Below are 19221 nucleotides of genomic sequence, written 5' to 3' on the forward strand. Positions count from 1 at the left end.
CAACAGATGCCTAATACGGCCATGTTGGTATGTTATTGATTTTCTATATTGTTAGTTTCTTCTACACATTCTGTATCTAGACTTGGGGAATATTTCATTAGATTTTACCATATCTTAATGATATATTCTGAAGGCTCATGGCACATTTATAATTATCTAATACATTTAATATCTAAACACCATGTTTAAATGTTCAGTCAGTAGATATTAATAAAACAGTAGTCAACAGGAGCTCTGTGTTTTTCCCTAATTGAATCAGACTCCCAACAGTGTTGGAAGAGATAGCAGGAAGCAGAGGAGAAGCAGTGGTCTCGGACGGCAGGATGCTGATTACTGACTCGCTCCACGACGTTACAGTCATTTCCCTCCGTAGGGCCGCACTCAATTTCCTTATATTAAAAGTAAAGATATGAAAAAATGTTTTCTGTTGCAAATATTACCTATCTGTAAATGAGAAAAGGAGCCTTGTATTCTGATAAATAGAAAACAGGAGTCAAGAAACTGAGTTCTGATTTTCATCCCATCATTAATCTTTCTTATGAGTTTGGCTGAGTTATATAATGATCCTTTGAAATATTTTCACCTTTACAAAATGTCTCCGAAGATTTTTCAATATTTAAAGTATATGATATTATGGTTACATTTTGATTATTTTTTTGATCATATTGCTGTTTATACTTATTGGTCAAACTGCTACTGGATTAGTTTAAATCTAGGCTTGATGCCAGTGAAGAAATGTTTTTTGCTTTATGTTTTTGAATTAAAAGTATTTACATTTACCTCAATAAATTTCTTTAATCCTCTTACACAAAATTCAGTGCTAGGCAGGTTACAAAGTTATTTTCTCTCTGCTCCCAATCCACTCATCTGTGGTCTCCTTTGCCAGCCCCTCCCTGTTAGACTCTTTCCAGAGGGGGCCGTAGATGCAGACTTTGAGGCTGGAGGAGAGAGAAGAGACTTGCTCTTACCTGTTGGCTTCCTGTCTGCTTGCAGTTTCCGTGAGCATCACCCCAGCCTCGTTTGTTCAACTTGGCAGAAGCACTTCCTTCCTGGAGCAGCACCTGGATTGTTTGCAGTTTTTCCAACGTTTAAAAAAATAGCTGCATTATCTCTTTCAGAGACACCAGCACCAAGTAGCAGATGCCCCTATCTCATAGGTGGGGTCTCAGCCCCATGGGGCCCCTCCCCTGAGAGATACCACGTCAGCTGAGCGGCATCCTTTCCGCAGAGGTCTGAGTTTCAACTTCTCAGGCCCTCCTCTAAACTTCTAAATTTTAATAATGCCAATCTCTTCTCTTGTTCCTTCAGCTCGGGGGTGTTAGTTGCTACTTAAGGTTGCTACTTTCATAAATGCTTGAGTTCATCTTTTATCTATTTCTTAGTTAACAAATTTATAGTTAACAGTTATTTATATTACATTCTCCCTTACAAAATACTAAGATGGTTTCTGTCCCCTGACTGGCCTGTGAGTGATAAAATTGCTTCGTATGTCAACTTTTAACATGTTGAAAGGATGTGGACTACAGTCACTTGAATATACACCAAGAAAGCTAGAATCTAGTGTCACAGCAAAGTGGTTTATCCTATAGAATAGGCAATTTTAAATATTTGCACACATGTTGGAAAACTGTCTATTGTTTGCTTTGGTCTCCAAAGAGCTTAGCTAAGAAAAGTCTCCTTCTCCAGTGTTTGTATGGAGATTGTGTTAGTTAATTTGATTTCTTAAAAATGATTTCATTTTGTCATCTCTAAGATGCCAACTTGAATTTTAATTGCAGTGACAGGTATGTGTTCTATTTGTTCTATATGCATTCCCTTGTGTTTTAACAAGCAGTTTAAGACAAAGTAGATTTTCCCTTATAATTGCAATATTCAAATATAACCTTACCCTCTCCAACAAAAAAAGCTCATAACCTAATCACGTTAATCAGATTCATGGCAATTGACTCTCTCTATATATACACACACTGTTAGAGGTTTTTATTTATATTTTCTCATCACTTCGTAGTCACATACAAGTGGATTTCTAATACTTTACAATCTATTACAGAAATATTAGCAAGAGAATCATGATTGATTTTCCTCTTGCAATTGCAACTTCATAATGTTCTAAAAGCTCCTTATACTACTTAGTATAAACTATTGAGTCATAAAACTTTTTATGATTTATTTTTTCTTGTGTGTTGAAGTGCTATATCACTAATTTAAGTAAATGACATTGATTATTTTTTAAATGTCTATTTGTTACCTAAATACGTATTCTGAACTAAACGTACTTTATGTAGCAAATGAAAGATATCTTTTTTATTAGCATCCTAGACTTTCTTCAGGACAACTGAAGAAACCCACTATTGTATTGTATTTCAATACAATATGTATTGAATTTCAATACAGAAACTGTATTGAAATATGCTATTTCCTGGCCAAACCACATGACATTTATTTTTTTGAGGTTCTTTCCACAATCCTCTTTTTTCAAATGTTTTGCTTTTGTTTAACTCTTATTTCTGGTGAATAAATGAGGTACAATCTTACTAAGATATATAAATATATCTTTGATTCTAGCACTTTGGTTATCTAGTAATAACTCAAATCATTTTCTTCTGTGGATCTCATATAATTAATGTGTTTATAGTACTTTTATTTTCTATTTATTAACTTCTGCTTAGAAATAAAGAGTTATAGCATAAACTCATGAACCAATGTTTCAGTAACTGAGTGATTTCATTTCTTTCTAGTTCAATCCTAATTTTGATTGACTGTGCTTACTCAGTGGATATACATTGACTGAAGCTCACTCTATTTCTTCTGGATTATTCTCCATCCCTACTGTAATTTACTTGAATTATTTGCATCTTGAATCATATTTGCTAGACTGGGTAATTTTCTGATTAAGAATATGATGCCCATATTACCCCCATAATACCTAGGACTGTGCTTTCCAGACGATCAATTTAGTATACATACTTATTGAATTGATTTGCTTACAGATATGCTCCTTACCCATAAAATAAAACAAAAAAGTAAATGATATGTCACCACATGTTATTGACCTTCATCACTTCTCTTACTTGAAAGCACTAGATTTGTACAATCATTCTACTTCCTTACCAGTCATTTGTTTACCTTCTTTTGCTTTTCAAACTTTCGTCACCAATTATCTTTCTACTTATATCATTTTCTTAGAGACTTCCAGTGAACTCCTTGTCACACAAAACAAGGAGCTTCTATCAGTCTTTTTCCTTTCATTCTCATATTTAAATAATATTCTGTGGAATTCCACTTTTAGCAGTGTCGGAATAGGTATTTTGCTGAACAATCTTCCTTCTGGGAACAATTAGTAAAACAAAAACAAAGTTAGGCGATGAGAGAGTTGTTTTAAGGTACAGTGGCAGCAAAAACATTTTTGTTTAGTATGGAAAAAGTGGGCTCTGATTTTTATGAATGTCCTCTGAGTCAAATTCATGGTGGTAGAGTGTGCCATGAACGCTGTAGAGGGACTCTAGATTATATATTTAAATATCTTCATTTATTTGTTTATAGCCAATTTTTAACAATAGTTTTCTTGCAACAGTTTTAAGGTATGGATTGTTATCTTCCAGTGATGGGATTCATTATAATAGCACACGATTCTGTTTTCTATTTTCATTCTGACATTTCCATCTTGAGCACCACATTTCCCAGTAAATTTTCCCTGGACTCTCCCAGACCCCATCAAAATACATTGACCTTGCTTTTCAAATTCAGGGTATATTTCCTATAGTTTCTTTAGAATCGGTAATGATTTATTGGTAACATTAATTTTCATATTCTTACTGCCTTGTTTTTAGTTGTTTATCTTTATATATCTCTTATAATAGTCAAAACTTTATGAAGGCAACTGTCAAGTCTTCTTATTTATATATCTCCAATATGTAGAAAAATTCATAGTATAAAATAAGAAACATAATCATTTAATGAATAAAGTTGAAAGAAGAGGTTTGAGAGAGGAATTTACCAAAGCATTGGCAAAATCTGTGATTGTGTGTAATGTTTGCTATAATGTATCCAAATTCTTGCCTATAAAGTTAAATTCTTCCTAGATTATGTATATAACGTGTGCACTGGCCACTAACTGGCAACCCAGTATATCCAAATGTAAGTTAATAAGCTAAACCTTTCCATGATATAACCAGAGAAACTCAGGATTTTTAGTACATCATCCATTAAAATATTCTCCCCTGCAAAAATCAAACACTATAAAAATAACAGCATAAAATGTTACTTTATAATTAAGAAGGTAATATTTATCAAAATATACCACAAATTTAAAACAATTTCAACACACATATTTCTTATGACACTGGACATCTGCTATCATTAGTCACTAACTAATCTAACCTAGATCTAATTTGAAAATAAAGGTAGATTTTATCCTGTCCCTCATCATGGAGTCTAAAACTTTGGGATCTGTCATGTCGTTCTGTTGTTTACACGGATCTACTTGGAAACACCTCTACAGGTGGGCCCTAACTAGCTAGTTGTCCTTCTCAGGGAACAACAGGATGCATAATTTTGATTTCTTAGCTTCTAATTATCTCTTGATACTGCACAGAACAGTATTTCTGTTCTCTTGTGTCAAAACAGGAAAAAAAAAGGAAAAAAAAGAAAAAGTTCTTTACAGTGCTCTCTCCATATGAGACAAGCAAAAAGAAAAGACAATTCATGGATTAGAATGCTGTGCTACTCATATGTGTGATTTTTGAAATGTATATTTTCCATCTTTCAAATATTACTCTGGCAATTGCTCATTTTAATTATTCTTTGAAGTTTACTCATGCTTCCTTTATTTTCCTCTTTTTATTCTTCCTTTTATATATACTATTGTTTTGTTAAAAATATTTTTTGTTAAAAACAAAATCCTGTTATTATCAACCACATACCAAAAATTTTAAACTTGCTAGCAAAGAAAGCAGGAAGGTGAGGGGAAAAAAAGTTCAAGGATACTTATATAAGTAGCTAATATTAAGAAAAAGAAAGCTTTGCATTTTCAATTCACAGATCTTACAAGTCTCGTGTCCATACTGGATTTTACATAGGACTTCTGGGCTTGGTGGTAAGAGATGCCAGGTGTGTGGATTGCCAGGCAATCCACGCATCTGGAGGCAAAATCAACACATTGAAGAAGCAAATGAAAAGGCAACATTTGTGTCTGAAATAGGAATAAGAGGATTCCACTCCCTAACAATAGGATCTAATAGGGCCAACAAGAATGAAGGCAAGCAATGGTACACATAGAGATCATAAGCAGAGTACCAAGCAGTCAGTTCTCATTTTCAAGAGGGCAGCACCAGCGCTTTTGTTTTCAAGCCGCAAACAATGAGGCAAAGCACAGTTTGCTCATTTCTTAGTTTTAGGACAAATTTTTTTTCTTCTGTCAATATCCGACAACCCAATATTTGTATATGCTGCCTCAGCCCCTTGTTAGCAAATCTGTTTTGTTCTTTAAGAATGTTATATTAGAACGTTTCTGTAATCCATGAAAAGACAGCCAACTAGCAGCATCATGAATCTCAATCACTTCAAGCTCAGTTAAGATTTTAATACAGATTATCCTTCACCCACTCCAATATTTCACTAGACAAAACTGTGAAATTATCTTGACAGTACACCTATAAACTTTCTCCTTGTTCCATTCCATTGCATTAATCTTAACTTTTCTCAAATTTTCTTGATATTTATATCAAGATATTTATATCGTCTGATCTGTTCTCATCTGAAAACATGATGGTAGTTATTTTAAATAAGATAGAATTATTGTGTACATATACTTCTCATTTAATCATTATTTTTCTCTTTTTAATCTTGTAATTGGACATACCTATTGGTAGGAAAAAGAACATTTTATCTGATGTAAATTTTTCCTGCGTGTTTAGTTTTCTTAGCCATATTTTTAGTATTGAAGAATGACCTTTTGTAATGTTTACTATCTCAGAGTTTACATATGAAATCAAATAAATGTATATATCATTCATCATAGATAAGAAATTTGGGGACGGTCTTTGGGGGAAATAGCTTTTTACATTATATTGTGATTTTCTAGGTCGACCTGCGTCAATTCTCCTATAGCCGCCAGTTAATATGTACGTTCACCCAGAGCTGGAATTCAGAGATTCTAGGGATGGGAATCTGCATGTGTCTCAATAACACTTTTGCATAGTAAAGTTTGAGAATTGCAACTTTAATTTTTTTAATATTTCAAGTTCAGATAGATAGTCTTGGAACAGTGCTCACGTGAAAGAATCTTGCTTAATAATAAAGCCATTAACAATATGTTAAATACAAAATTGTGAAATGAAATAAGCTGAAATTGTTAAATTTACTTCCCCAAGAAAGGCAGTTTTATTTGATGACATAAAGTCATGAAAACGTCATAGATTCTGAGTTCTCTGTGTTTTGCAATATTAATCTCAAGCATAATTAGGGAACACTAGGTAGCTTTATGGCTTGCATATCTGGCCTCGTTCTAAGTTATTTGCATATATAAACTTTCTTAGTCTTTACTACTGCCTACTGGGCTTCATACCTTTTCCCGTTCATGGATGAGGAAACCAAAGCACAGAAATTTGAAGGAACTGACCAATTATAATAAAAGTGCAGAGATGGCTCCCTCTGCTCTCCAACTTATGTGCATTATCCCAAAGGAATAAGATTTAAAAAGCCTCTTAATAATGCTCCTATGTTCAACATACATGAAAGTTAATTTCAATGGATTGCACAGTTGAAAATATTCTTTTGAACTTTCAAGGACTGTATTTTCAAAGACAGTTATCTGATAAAATATACTAATCTTTACAAAGATATTTACATCTATAAACTCATGTGCCATTACTACCTACGTTTTCAAAATGTTACTCATATTTTAGAATTTTAAAATATTCCTGTGTTTCAAAATTATACGTATATCCAAACATACATGAAAGAGGAAAAAACTGTCTGAAAACAGCACAAGTACAATTATTTTGTGATAGTTTTAGAATATCTTTATACCTACTTTGTAGGAAATAATGCTCATAAAAAGTATTAGGAAAACATATAATGCCTAATAAGTTATTTTTCTTACTCTCCTTCCCAAAATATTAACTCAAGTAATTGATTTACCAGCATTGTTTAAAGCATTGATGTATTTACTTTGTATTTTGTAGGTGTGTGTGTGTGTGAGGAAGCTTGGCAATGGGTTCTGAGGAAGATTGGCCCTGAGCTAACATCTGTTTCCAATCTTCCTCTTTTTGCTGAGGAAAATTATCCCTAAGCTAACATCTGTGCCCATCTTCCTCTATTCTGTACATCGGATGCGCCAGGGATGATCCGTGCATAGGTCCACACCAAGGACCCGAACCTGTGAACCCTGGGCCACCAAAGTAGAGTGCAAGAACTTAGCCACTATGCCACCGGGTCAGCCCCCATTTACTTTGTATTTTGAACATAATGCTTTAAATTAGGTTTGAGACGGGCCTGTTTGTAAAACAGGATGAAAAAGCTAAAGGTGATATGGTGAGAGGAAGGGAAATCATGTTTGAATTATATCTGAGGAAGGAGGAGAGTTGGAAGACATTACTGGAAGAGTCAAGTATCAAGTACAAAGCCCAAAGAGCGTGGGAAAGAGCACAGTGAAATTTTTTTTTAAATTTTACCAACATTATTGTGGAGAAAAATGGGAATTGTTATTAAAAAATCTGTGTAAACTAGCAAAACTATCACAGTTATTGTTTTCTAAAATTAAAGTTATTTTATTAAATTGAGCATTAAAAAAAAGCAAATTTTTCTGATTTTTTTAATTCTTTAATATTTACTGTATTAATTATTGACATTAATCTTGTTCCAGTAAGTGGTGTGTGTTAATAAAGACAACTATTGTTTTTTTTTAATTTTTATTCTTTTTGGATGTACATCATATTTCAAATTCTGGATACATTACATCATGTTCACCACCCGAACACTAATTATAGTGCATCCCCTCACATGTGACCCTAATCACCCCTTTTGCCCTCCCCCCTCTTTTTGTAAACAGAAATCCTTGTGGTTTCATGATTTTCCCAAAGGCTAGTGAACTAGATATTACAAAGTCCTAAAATCAACTAATACAAGCCACGTGTACTACTGATCACATATTAAATGACTTTAACTTTCAGTTGATCTCCATTAAGAACTTATTGGAGCCAAAGAGGATTTTTCAAATACTTTAAGACAAATGACTCTGACAAGTTGGCTTAAAAGCCTGCCTCCACTGAGAATATGGAAAATGAAAGGAATTGAAAGACTTTTAAATTCAAGGTCTCTGGCCAGTTTAGCTATAGCCTTTCTCTGACTATAGTCCTATGGACTATACGCCTGTCTAAAGATTTACTTCCAGAGCCTGGTACTGATTTAGTGGCCATGGTATTAAAGCTGGGGACTTCTCTGGCATCTGTAATAAAAAATGTGACTTACTAATCGCTGCTGAATGGTCCGTGGTCTTCACTGCATGTTGCTCAGACAGAGGATACATCTGACTTGATTCCTTGTCCTTAATACGATCTAGGCACCATTATAAGCCATACACATATATTTATTCATAACCATATATTTATTGATTTAACGATTCCAGCAAATATGTAAAGAGATGTTATGAGCTATGATATCATCTGATTTTTCACAGATTTTAGGTAACATGCCCAGTACAACAAACTTGATATTGATGGATCCAGGATTCAAATTCAGGACTTCTACCTTCACAGGGTGCTTTTTCATTCCCTATACTAGTAGTTTTGAACCTTTTTAAAATGATCCACAGTGAAAAATAAATTCTTTTTACATAATAATCCAATATGCATATGCACGCGCACACACATCCTACTTGGGTTATGTTCTGATACTTTTTTTCTGTCATATTCTATTCCATTGCGTTCACTACATTTTTTTTTTTTTTTTTAGATTTTTTTTTTTTCCTTTTTCTCCACAAAGCCCCCCAGTACATAGTTGTATATTTCTCGTTGTGGGTCCTTCTAGTTGTGGCATGTGGGACGCTGCCTCAGCGTGGTCTGACGAGCAGTGTCATGTCCGCGCCCAGGATTCGAACCAACGAAACACTGGGATGCCTGCAGCAGAGCGCGCGAACTTAACCACTCGGCCACGGGGCCAGCCCCGCGTTCACTACATTTTTAAAAGTGCTAATCTGGATCCATTAATAGATCTGAACCTGAATTTTGAGAAACACGGCAAAACTGTCCCCTGCCTCTATATCAGGGCATTGGTGTGCCAAGTAAGGTCTCACTCATGCTCTATGACTGATAATGAACAGGAAAACAATAACTAGGACATCCAAAGTCAAATATAGTTAGTAATTGAAAACTGTAAATAGACGTTGTTCTTTTTTTAAATGTATGCGAATATCCCATGCACATCTCATCATTTCAACTTTTCTTCTTAAATTCCCTAATCTGATTAAAAACTTCCCCAATACTGGGGTCAGCCCGGTGGTGTAGTGGTTGAATTCCCATGCTCTGCTTTGGTGGCCCGGGGTTCTCAGGTTCAGATCCCTGGTGGAGACCTAGCACTGCTCATCAAGCCATGCTGTGGCAGCATCCCATGGAAAGTAGAGGAAGATTGGCACAGATGTTAGCTCAGCAACAATCTTCCCCAAACAAAAAGAGGAAGATAGGCAACAGATGTTAGCTCAGGGCCAATCTTCCCCACAAAAAAAAAAAAAAAAAAATCACCAGTACATAATCATTATTCCAGTGATCTAGGTTTAAGAGACCAACATCATCCTAGCCATTGTCCCCTTAATATGTCAATTGCAATTTGTTTTTGATACTCTTTAAATCATTCATTCACATCGTATCTTTTCCACATTGAGTGTGGATTCACTGACTTAACCTTTACTTTCCCTGTCCTGGTCAAATGCAATACTTCCTAACAGGCATTTCAAAATCTAATCTTGATATGTTTCTTTAATTCATCCTGAGTGATCTTGCCAAATTACTTACTGCACTGTTTATTTCACTGCTGCTTCCCTAATTTAAACTAGAATTACTTATCAGACATTTAAGGCCTGTCAAATGATCTATCATTTCAACGCCACTGGCTAATTCCCTACATCCCTGTTAATCATACATCTTCCATCATGTCTTCCTTTAATTGTTTATATAGAAAAATCTTCTCTCCTTTATTTGCCAATTAAAATTTTTTCTTCAATAACTGAATGAACCACAATGCCCACAACCATATTCAACAGAAACTGCAGGAAACTGAGACTTGTCCAAGAGATTAATGAAAGATCACTAAGGGTATTTAAAAGCTTTGACAAGGTCTTTGTGTAATAGAGGAGCCATTAGCCATGAAGAGTTTATAGCTTTTATCTCAAAAAAAATATGAAAGGCTGAAGGAAGAAAGAGTACAACGGGAATTAACAATGTTCTGCATAATAATGTGAAATGGGAGCAAGTACTACCAGCTAATAAAACCTTACATACAGATTATATCATAGATAGAAACAGATATTGACTCTTTATTGCAGATGCTATCATTTACACTTGTGCAATGCAGTTCAAAAGATGAGACAAATATATCCTGCACCAAATCCTGTAGGTTATGGGTACTGTTTCCTAAATGTTGGAGGGAGATTAGAATAAGGAGAATCTTTTGGAAAGCCATGGATTCCTCCACAAGGAGCCTATTTTAAATTCTTCAAAATAAGGGATTATTCGCCTCTCTGCGTGCCATCTTACTCTGATTCATTTGTTTTTCACGATGCTATAGAAATAACAAGACACTAAAAGATAGAGACCCATCAAAGAATTTTGTTACCCCATTATAATTTCATTTCATCAAATTTCTTAAAATGTATATTGAGTAAAAAAATATGTTAAGCTTTGCATATTTTCATTTCTACTCTTTATTCTGTATATATTCTGTCCATACATTGGACTGATTATGTGCCAAGAACTCTTCTAATACTTTAAAATATAGATTTAACTCTGCTAAATTAAAATCTTTCTATTTTAAACCAGTTTGAGTATACAAAGTTAATTCCTGATTTTCATAACATCACATCCAATATTTAAGTAACATAAAATATGAAGACATTGGTCTCAGTGTTGGGAAACATAGAAGAATTGGACTTGTAGGATATCAGTGAGAAATTTCCACAATGTATGAAGTTATCCAAAAGTTGAGCAGGATTCTACGTCCTTCCAGCACATTACACGTATGTAACAGCATAAATTCTCTCACTCAAACTGATCAAGGAATGAAAGAGACTACGATATTTTTACTCAGATTTTTATTGAAGTATTGAAATACAGTCAGCATACAGAAAAATGCACAGATCATAAATTTGCAATTAGGGAAATCTTCACAAACTAAACACACTAGGATAACCAGCACACACATCAAAAAATAGAACATTAGCACACCAGAAGCCCCCTTTGACCCTGCCCAGTCGCTTTCCCATGACAAATGTAACTGTTATTCTGAATTCTAACACCATAAATTAGTTTTGTTCATTTTGAATCTTGTACAAATGAGAATACATATTATGCTTTGTTATTTTATCTGGATTCTTTTGCTCAATATTATGTTTGAGAGCCATCCATTGTGTTTGTGTACACAGTAATAATAATACTCCACTCTATGAATATACCATCATTTATTTGGCCAGTTGAAAATTCATGGAAATTTGAATTGATTTTTGTTTCTGGCTATTAAAAATGAAGTTGTAATAGAGAATGCTGATAAACATCCACACTAAGATGCCCAATTTATTTCTGACAAAGGAATAAAAGCAATTCAACAGAGGAGGAATAATCTTCAATAAATGGTGCTAGAACAATTGGACATCAACAGTCAAATAACGAAACTTGACCTAAATCGCACTTTATATAAAAGTCAACAAAAATGAATCATGGCCTTAAATATAAAACTGTAAAACTTCTAGAAAAAAGAAAAATGAGAAAGTCTTTAGGACCTAGGTCTGGGCAAAGACTACATAGACGACACAAAAAGCATGGATCATAAAAGAAAAATTTGCTAAGTTTACACCTCATGGAAATCAAAAACTTTTGCTCTGCAAGAGAGCTCATTAGGACGTGAAGACAAATTACAGACGAGGATAAAATATTTGCAAATAACATGTCTGACAGAGGGCTAGTATTAACAATATATAAATAACTCTCAAAACTCAATATTAAAAAAATAAGCATCCAATTAAGAAATGGGGAAAGATTTGCAGACACTTCACTAAACAAAATATACAGAGAGCAAATAAGCATGAGAAAATACATTAAACATTACTAGGCACTATAGAAATAAAAACTAAAACTACAGTGAAATACCACTACATATCTATCAGAATAGCTAAAATAAGAATAGTGATAACATGGAATGCTGGTGAAGATGCAGTCACCGAATCACTCTGGAAAACATTTTGTTAGTTTCTTATAAAAGTACACTTGTATTTGGTGAATATGAATACGGATTTCTGCTATGTACTACAAAGAATGGAACTGCTGAATCAGAAGTAGGTGTATATTAAACTTTAGTAGATGCTGATAGCTTTTCAAAGTAAATATAAAAAATTAAACCTTCTCTATCAATTACAGACTATGATTTTTCACCAATTCTGCACCAATTCTTTACATCCTTGTCAACATATGGCATAGTTTGGATTTTTCATTTTATCTATCCTGGTGCGTATGTAGTGGCATTGCATTGTAATTTGAGTTTGCATTTCCCTGATCACTAAAATGATGTCGAATGCCTTTTCATATGTTTATTCATTATATAGCTATCGTTTTAGGAACTTTCGTTGAAGTGTTTTGATTTCCTTTTCTACTAGTTTTTCTGCTTCTTTCTTATTTTAATTAAGATACAAAGAATTAATTAATTTAATTTAATATGAACTCAGTCCTTGTCAGACATATGCTATTAAAAACTATATTCTCAGGACCTGCAACTAAGATATACAACTATGTATGGGTGGGGGGGAATTTGGGGAGATGAAGCAGAAAAAAAAAAAGAAGATTGGCAACAGTTGTTAGCTCAGGTGCCAATCTTAAAAAAAAAACAAAACTATATTCTCCATTTTTGTGGCTTTATTTTGTCTTAATGGCATTTTTTTTTTTTTTTTGGTAAAGAGTAGTTCTAAGTGTTGATATAAGCCAATTTGCCATTTTCCCCTTTATAGTTAATTCCTTTGGAATACTTTTACAAAATGTTTGCCTACCTCATAGTCATAACCACATTATCTTATTTCTCCTAAAAATTTTTGATTTTGCTTTAAAATTTACCAACAATTTAGCTTTTTTTAATGTCAAGATTATTTTTTCCCATAATAAAATGAGCCACTTAGTAAGAAGACTATCTTTTCTTTGCCAAAAATAACATGGTTTTATATACATGAGTATGTTTCTGGACTCTTGATTCCATACCATCAGTCTCTTTGTCAATGCTAGAATCCCACACTCTGTTAATGACCAGAGTTGAAACCTGATAAGACAAATTCTTCAGATTTCTTCTTCTTCTTCATGATTGTCTTCACTCTATTTGGCCCTTTGTTTTTCCATATAAATTTTAGAATCAGCGTTTCAACTTCTTAAAGTAATTTGATATTTTGATAGGAACTTTATTGACTACACATTTGGAGAAACTTGAATTTATATACATTATGAAAGTTTCCAATCACTTAAGATGATATATCTCTCAATTTTTAGATCTAATTAAATATCTCACTGTAACATTTTATTATTTGTTTTTCATTAGATTTATTCCTAACTATTCAGACATTTGTGGTACTATTATAAATAGTATTTTTACTTAATTTATTTTTATTTGGTTCAATTTACAAAACATTTTTACAGTAACTACCCAGTAACTTTATTAAATTTACTTACCAATTTAAATTTTATTAAATTATTACTATTAAATGTTAATTTGCCAATAGTCTTGGATGTTTTATATGCAAATTCATACTGACAATGAAAAATGGCAACCAATACTCTATGATAATGTTTGTTACTGTCATATCTTTCTTACGACTTTCTGCTGGCTAAGAGCTCCAATACAATGTTGAATAGAAGTGGTGCTTACTGGGCATAATTGTCTTATTCCTTATTACAGATGAAAACATTTTAATATGTTTATTTTTCTGTTACTATGGTGAATTACATAATTTAATAGTCAAATGTTAAAAAACACATTCCAGAACTATACTTCATTTGGGCATGATATGATATCTTATATATTGTTGGATGCAATTTGCTAATATTTAATGTAGGATTTTTGCAACTACATTTATGATAGATGAAACCTTGTAAATTTTCGTTTTACTTAATTATCCTGGCCAAATTTTGGCATCAAGATAATTCTGTAATTCTAGCTTCATAAAATAAATTGAAAAATAACATAAAACTTTCACAGTGTCCCAGAAAAAAAATGTTTAAAAAGGAAGATAATTTTTTTTAATTTCATATATGTCCCACATATGTATTTTGTGTATTTTTGTGTTCTTCAGGTATTTTTTTTTGTTTTCTAGACATCTATTTGATCACTTTTGTGGATTTCAATTCTCTGTTGAAAATTTCTATCTTCTTATTGATTTATTTAAACATTTCCTCTATTTACTTGAACATATAACCTTTAACAGTCCTTTTTTCATAATGCAATTTCTAGATCACCTGTGTGCCTCTTTCTTCTTTCTGTGCTTTGTTTTCTGTTGGCATTCTTTTTAAAAACTACAAGTCAGATTTTATGGATATTCCTCCACAAGAGATGGTTCAGCTTTCCTGTGCTAGGCGGATAGACAGGGCATCTATCACCATGATCCGGTTATGATCTAGGCTGACTTTAAACTGTGCTGTAATTTTAGTAAGTATCCATATGCTTCTGGTTCACTTCTAGCCAGTAGAGCATTGTTCCAATAATTTCACTTGAGATCCTCCTGTGTCCACTGGGGCCCCACTCCCTGACAGGTCCCGAATGTTAGCGTGTTGCCTACTTGGCAGCACAAGACTGCAAAAATATTGTGCTGTTCTTTCCTGAAAGGTTCAGCTTAGTTTTTCATGTGACTTCTGGTGAAGCTTTAGAAGACGGCAAATGTCTTAAGAAGAAAACTCTGCGTGTTTGATGCTCCTATCTAAAATTTTGTCACTGAAGTCCTGCAAGACTGCCAAAGAGCTGGCTGTTTTTCTTGATGCACCCAGAGGCCATGTTCTGTCCTAGGAAAGCTCTGATTTTCAGTCTCTTGCCCAGGCCCAATGAAAAAGTGATTGCCTTACCTCTAGCTCACGTCTCCGGGATTCTCTCTAAGGTAATTTTAATTCCTGTTGTCCTTGTTGTTTCACAATGTCCCGAATGCTATAAAACTGAAGATTTTTTAACTTATCCAGCTCTTCTAGCTTTTCTCAGTCGAACATTGGTAGCGTGCAAAATTACTGCACCTAACCTGGAAGCAGAATTGCAAACTAGAAGTGGATTTGCTCCACGTTTAATATACCATCTTATTTTGTTTGCTACTTGTTTCATCTTTTTCTTCTTTCAAGAATTCTTTGTTATTAATCCAGTATTTTTATTACTATATTTTATTTCTATTATGTAGTAGTATATATATCCTTGAATTATTCTATAGTACTGAAGAAGAAAATGCAGCTTACATTTTTAGATCACTACAACTTAATCCAAATCGTTACAAACGACCTCCCATCTACCCCCCCCTTTAATAACAATATCGGGCATTAGTATTATTTATGATATTTAATTTTACCTATATATTAAATTTTACAAGAAACTATTCTTTAGGCAATATTTAACCTTTATCTATTTTTAATTTTTGAGGCAAAATTTGCATACAGTAACATGATTACAGATCTTAAATATTATTGCGTGATGAATGATGACAAAAATATAGATATATATGTAACTCACACATACTATGATATAATGCAGCCCAATTTAGATCAGAATAAATGATGCCCTTTCCAAAAGTTCGCATAAACAGAATCATAAAATGCACTCTTATTTACCTGACTTCCTTCACTCAGCATATTTTTTAAGATGTATAGATGATGTTAAATGTAAGAATGCTTTTCTCTTTTTACTGTTAATATTCTATTATATGAACATATAACAATGCTTGTTAATTCACTTGTTGATGGACATTTGATATGGATTCAATGTTTGGCTACTAAAAATAAGCTGTAATAGCCATTTATGTAAGTCTATTTATACAATATGTGATTTCATTTCTCTTAGATTAATACTTAGGAATGAAATTGCTGAGTTATAGGATAAGTTTATGTTTAATATTATTATTATTTTTTTTTGGAGGTAGACTGGCCCTGAGCTAACATCTGTGCCCATCTCCCTGTACTTTATATATGGGATGCCTACCACAGCACGGCTTGTCAAGCGGTGCAGCGTCTGAACCTGGTATCCCAACCAGCGAACCCCAGGGCGCCAAAGCAGAATGTTCGCGCTTAACCTCTGCGCCACTGGGCCAGTCCCTAATATTATGTTTTAAAACTCTGCAAAACAGTTTTCCAAAGTTGTTATAAAATTTCACGCTCACACCAATAGCGTAAAAGAGCCCTAATTTCTCCATATGCTCATCAATATTGATGATGCCCATTTGTTTCATTTTATCCATTCTAGTGGATTCACATCTCATTGTGGTCTTAAATTTCGTTTGATTTATGTCAATCATGTTTAAAGATGTTGCTATTTTTTAGCCCTCCCAACACATCCCTATATATAAAAATATATATGAATATGTGTATTGCTTATTAATTGTATTTATTTATTTAATTTTTTTTTTTTTGAGGAAGATTAGCCCTGAGCTAACATCTGCCACCAGCCCTCCTCTTTTTGCTGAGGAAGACTGGCCCTGAGCTACCATCCAAGCCCATCTTCCTCTATTTTATGTGGGATGCCTGCCACAGCATGGCTTGACAAGCAGTGCATAGGTCCGCACCTGGGATCCCAACCAGCCAACCCCAGGCTGGCAAAGCGAAATGTGCACATACAGCCACTGCGCCACTGGGCCAGACCCTGATTGTATTTCTTGATACTGCCAGTTCATGAGTGAATTCTTAATGTAATAAAGTCCTATTTCTTTCTTTTATTTTATCATTGGAATTCACTGAGTCCTATCAAAGAAATCTTTAGTTACCTAAAGTTGGTAAAGGTGCTGTCATGTATATTATTCAAAAGGTTTTACAGTTTTAGTTTATAAGTTGTGATCATTTAACTTTGTATATGATTTTAGGTTAAGATTAAGGTTTTTTTCCCCCCATTTGGATATAGAATTGTTCCAATACTATTTGTGGTGGAGTGTCTTTTCTCATTAAATTATTATATCAATTTGAAAAAAACTTGTAAAAAAATCAAAACCACAAAAATATTAGTCTATATTTTACTCTCTATTCTATTTTATTGACACATGTTTCTATCCTTACACAAATACCACCAATGCCTTAAATATTATAGTTTTAAAGTACATCTTGAAATCAGGTAGTAGTACCTTCCAACAATAGACATGTAACTCAAGATTATTTTCCCTGTTTGAGACCCTTTTTTGTTATGATACAGTCACTTTTTTTCTTTTTCTTTTTCTTTTTTTTTGCTGGGAAAGATTCACCCTGAGCTACCATCTGTTGCCCATCTTCCTCTCTCCTTTTTTTCTTCCTCCCCAAAGCTCCAGTACATAGTTGTATATTCTAGTTGTAGGTCCTAGTTCTTCTATGTGAGCCACTGCCACAGCATGGCTACTGACAGACAAGTGGTGTGGTTCCCCACCCGGCACTGGAACGCAGGCAGTCGAAGTGGAGCATGCTGAACTTTAAACACTAGGCCATCAGGACTGGTGCTCTGAATTTTCAAATAAATTTGAGAAGAAGATTGTCAGTTATAACTTCAAATGGGATTGTGTCCAATCTATAAAGTTATTTGAGAAAAATGGACATGTCAACAATATTAATCCCTTAATAGATAAACATAGTATGCCTCTTTATTTGTCTTCCTTAATTTCTTTCAACAACTGTTTGTAGTTTTCAGTGAAGATCATTTGAACATCTTTTATTACATTTATTCCTAAATATTTTATGTAAGGCCAGGCTAGTAAATGGTATTTTTATTTTTAATTTTGCAAGTGCTTATTGCTTTTATGCAAAAATAGCCTAGTCACCTTATTGAATTCACTTAGTTCTTGCACTTTTTCTTGGTTTCTTTCTTTGTTTATGATTCCTTAGGATATTCTATGTACTCAAATATGTCACCTCTGAATAGACAATTTTATTTCTTCCTTTTCATTGTTTTAATTTTTTATGTTTTTATTTTTTGTGCTGACTACTTCCTCCAAAGTAATGTTGGATAAAAATGGTGAGATCAAGAATTCATGCCTTTTTCTTGATATTAGGGTAGTAATGTTCAATCTTTCATGTTTAGTATCATGTTGGCTGTACATTTTTGTACATATCTACATTATCAACTTGAGAAAGTTCCCAAATATTACCAGTTCACTAATATTTTTTCCCCATAGGTAAGTGATGAATTCTACACATGATTTTTTATGCATCTATTAAGACAATTAAACGGTTTTCCCTTTTAGTATGTTAGCATGGTAAAGTACGTTGACTGATTTTCAACATTAAAACAACCTTGCATTCCTGAGATAAACTCTATTTTGTCATAATACATCATCTGTTTTCTGTTCTTGTGAATTCCATTTGCTATATTTTTAAATGATTCTTGCCTCCATATTCATGATGGATATTAGTCTCTATTTTCTCCTTTTATAGCTTCCTAAACTAGTTTGGCATCAGGAATATTGTGATCTTTTAAAAATAATTAGAATTTATTCTCTTCCAGTATTTTGTGAAAAAGTTTTTGCATGAATATTTCCCATAATTTTACATTTTGTAGAATTTACAGGTAAGCCATTTAGGTCTAGATTTTTATTTTGGGAAGATTTTTAACACCAAGTTTAATTTTATTTATATAGAGCTATTTAGTTTCTCTGTTTCTAATTGTGTCAATTCTGACAATTTGTGACTTTCAAGGGATCTGTCCATTTCACTAAGTTGTCACATTTATAGACATAAAGATTTCTATAATACTCTCTTTCTGCTTTTTGAATGTCTCTAAGATCTGTGATGTTTTTGCATCTGTAATGAAGATGTTTCTATTTATTTACTTGTTTTTTAGTTTTTT

The sequence above is a fragment of the Equus quagga genome, chromosome 3 (assembly GCF_021613505.1).
Source record: "Equus quagga isolate Etosha38 chromosome 3, UCLA_HA_Equagga_1.0, whole genome shotgun sequence".
In the NCBI taxonomy this organism is placed as follows: Eukaryota; Metazoa; Chordata; class Mammalia; order Perissodactyla; family Equidae; genus Equus; species Equus quagga.